General features: G+C 41.7%; 1 long non-coding RNA gene across 1 annotated transcript; it reads right to left on the bottom strand.

Annotated features, from left to right (window-relative positions):
• Positions 1-479: 479 nt before the first annotated feature.
• On the bottom strand, positions 480-1103 carry LOC104962490 (uncharacterized). Its single transcript, XR_800209.1, has 3 exons — positions 971-1103; positions 745-813; positions 480-569 (listed from the first exon to the last, which is right to left on the bottom strand). It is a non-coding gene; the product is annotated as an uncharacterized lncRNA (long non-coding RNA).
• Between the last annotated feature and the right edge of the window lie 2730 nt (positions 1104-3833).

Here is a 3833-nt window from a genome sequence, read left to right as displayed (position 1 = left end):
TGCGTGCGTGCGTGTGTTATGTGTGTGTGTGTGTTTGTGTAAGACGGACAAGACCGTCGGTTTAGGATTAACGCAATAATCCAGTGGATCGTTGCGTGCCTGCGTGCGTGCGTGCGTGCGTGCGTGCGTGTCTATGGTAAAGCTAGCTACAGATATTGGCAGGATTTGGGAGCACAAAATGTACAAATATGAACGGTGGCAAAGTCATCAGTTGTTTGTATAAGTGCCATGTGATCAAAGACCAGGCTGCTGTCTCTACCCATTTCCTGACTGCCCCCAGTGTGTGTGTGTGTGTGTGTGTGTGTGTGTGTGTGTGTGTGTGTGTGTGTGTGTGTGTGTGTGTGTGTGTGTGTGTGTGTGTGTGTGTGTGTGTGTGTGTGTCCTGTGCCGGGCACACGCCCTTGATCATTATGTCGTTAACTCAGATTACAGACATGAGGGACAGGCGGTCAGAAACAGCAAACATACAACACACAAACACGCTTTCTGCTCACCAGTTTTACACAGATAATGAAGGGGGCCGAGGCGTCTTTGTAGTGTAGAACTGGGACTTTTGGCTTGGGTCTTTGCTGGAAAAAAGAAAGACACAGAAAACCAAAGATTTGTGTTTTTGACATCTTCATAATAATCTAAACCACTGCAATAAAGTTGTTGGATGATCATTCATTTGAATCAAAGCTTATAATTTGTCGCGCTTAAAAAAAAACAGACCTTGTACTTAGAATCAACAGTAGCTGATCTCACCTCAGAGTCCTCATATGTGTAAAAACCTTTCTGGATCTTGTTCTCATCGACATCACAGAAAGCCTTCACCTTATGAGTAAAGCAGAATATGTTTAGCTTGAAAGCTGACGCACTCTCACATCACGTCAGACTTGTTCCACTACATACAGTAGGAAGACTAATAGAGCTAACTAAAAGTAACTATTATAATGTTTCACATCAATCTGCATAGCCAGAGGTTGCATACCTTCTTTTGATTGGTCGGGCTCAGGCTTCGGTACAGCTTCCGGCCCTGTTTCCCAGCGTTCCATATGGTGAAGCTCTCCCATTGGCTTAGAACTCTCTCCTGTAGGAAGTCCACTCGCAGCTTCCAAATGGTTTCCCTGGAAACAGCGGTGAAGACTGAAGGATTAAGGGATGGATGGAGAAGCAGGTAGCTCATTAGCTTAATGCTACATTATGAAAAGATGAGATGGTGTCTTTAAAACTAAGAAAAGACTGTTGAATTTAGCCTGAAATTGTTTCATTTTGACTGAAAAGGGAAACACTGACAGATTTACTACGTGTTCTCTTATAAAGGTATACCACATGCACTAATACTCCTATCATATTATGAAAAATGATGTTTAGCTAAATCAGGTAAGACAAGCAATTGGTAGAGATAGTGAACCCAAAACAATATATATTTCTAGTTGAACTGTCAATAGTCATTCATCAGTGGTCGTTCTTCGCATCCTATCTGATGATCTGATTCATTTGACTTCGCTTTGGCGAAAAAGCCAAGTTTCCCCAACTCAGCAATTACTTTAAATAATACAATGTATTCACAGCTGAAAGAAAGAAAGAAAGCTATAACCACAATAAAAGTAAGGTATCAAATCCGAAACCTGCTTTCTGTATCAAATCATTATCACCTCTTTAAATCGATTTCCTTGAAGCATGCACTGCATTACATTAAACTATGACTCATAAACAGCAGTTTGATTTCTTTTGGTAGATGGAAAGAATGTGTCTGTTTTAAATTAGCTTGTTTTCCTGTTGCTTTGCACTTTGACTGATTTACACAGCTGTGCACGTGCCTCACACCCACACAAACACACGCACACAAACTGATGTTGAGTAATTATACGGACACATTCACAGGACGTGCTCTGCTCTCATCTTCTGAAGTGAGCGTCTTACTGGGTCTAACAGTGGGCCTCATATAACAAACAAACCCACAGCCATCAGGGAGCGCGGGTGGTCCGCAGATCGCTTTTCTGTTCATTTGCGTTGATTCCGAGACATGGCAGTAACATGGCAGAGATTTACTATAAACTGTATGTGTATACACATACTGAAACCTTCATCCCACTAATACCCTGGCGATCAAAAAGCAGACACACTTTCGTGCACTCTAACACACAAGGGGATGGGTACACACTCATTTATAAACAAAGCCTTTCTGTGTTAAGAAGCCTCTCATCTCAGTTCCTCTTTTGAACCATCTTAACCTTTTAAAAACACACTTCTCACCTCACGGAAAGAGCTTTTATTATCACATGATGTGTGTGTGTGAGTGTGCATGTTTGAGACAGAAAGAAGGTGAGGGTTTCTTTTGACCAAAGAGGAAGTAGGCACTCGGCGGAGGGGAGGGGGTGACAAGAATTAGGGGAGAGTGGAAAGTAGGCAAGGCACGGCTTAAAATAGGTGTCCGTAAATAGACAGATGATAGATGAATACAGAGAGGAAGATGAAGGGTGAAGACATGCGTCAACAGGGGAAGATATACGAGAAGTTGACAGACGAAGAAGAGAAAGGAAGTAAGAAGGAAGGAAGGAAGGAGGAAAGGAAGGAGGGGATGAAAGGGATGGAGGCGTGGAGGGGGGGGGATAATGCTTGTTGAGGCTGCATGTGTGCTTGCCTTGCACACTTGCAGTGCAAAGATTGAGGGCAACTCTTCAAAGATGATGCTTGTTAATACAGCCTCAAGTGAAGAGGTCTAAAACAAAGAGGAATAACAAGGACGGACAATGTAGAAAGTTGTATGTATTTGGGAAGAAGAAAAAAGAGGGAACCGATATAAAGTAAATGTAAAAAGGAATTGCAGGATTTGTTAATGAATGACCTCAAATTAATATATGCCTTCATTAGCATTGCCTTGCAAGTACCCTTTACGCTCACTAACAGTTGCTTGGATTTGCAGATAACTTGGGGTTTTGGCTGTTAACATTGTGTTACTATGGAGATCCTGTCAACATATTAAATATGATAAGATATTGTTTAATAATAAAAAGTTGATCATAAAAACTTCCGTTCTGGTTTAATTTATAAATGTTTTTTTGGCAGACAACTGACTGAATGTGTTGTGCCAGCGTCTTATGCTGCCCATGGAATGGGGAAAGACATTAAATAGAGAAGTCTGTTTTTAAGTCTTTGAATTGCAATTTATTGGCACATTTCCCTGCGTGGTAGAGCATGTTTCTACATAACCTGTAAGCAAAAGTTGTGGATAGTACTTGTTTAAAAAATGTTGTACCACCTAGTCTGAGTTTCCAAGCAGGTTTAGCTAATTCAAGAAGATGGAGTTAAAACATCGTAGACAACCAATTGGTGAGAAGAGATTGCCACTAAAATGACAAGAAAGCATCATGCACTAACTTACAATTTCTAAATACTCAAGCTATCATCCATAGCGACACAAGAAATGCGGAATCTTCTGACAAAAAATCAGAAACCCAAATATATTAAGGTTACTGTCTAGTTTCAAATCATGTCAGCTCTACAACCAACAGAACAATAAACAAAACAGTTTCAATCTAAGCTCCACAGCTGATGTCGTGGAAATGTTGCAGCTTGAACCAAGTATTCACGCACCATTTACTCACACTATTGGCCCTAATGTATGCCAGTGAATAGTCTACGCTGTTGCGATTGGTTGTGTGTCAGTGTCTCTACATGTTTGTGAGTGGGAGGGTGGGTGTGTGGGGGTGAGAGGGATGCAGGTGAACAGCTTGCGAGAGCCAACAGTTCCGCAGGCCAGTCTCGCGCATCACTTGATACCCGATGAAGGCCTACGCACAAATGAACTTGTTAAGCAAATGAGTGAACAAGCGAGAGGGGGTGGGGTG

Source organism: Notothenia coriiceps, unplaced genomic scaffold (assembly GCF_000735185.1).
Source record: "Notothenia coriiceps isolate Sejong01 unplaced genomic scaffold, NC01 NC01_scaffold00034923, whole genome shotgun sequence".
NCBI classification, from domain to species: Eukaryota; Metazoa; Chordata; class Actinopteri; order Perciformes; family Nototheniidae; genus Notothenia; species Notothenia coriiceps.
Note: the sequence above shows the minus strand (reverse complement) of the source record. Positions and strands in the feature narration are given on the sequence as shown.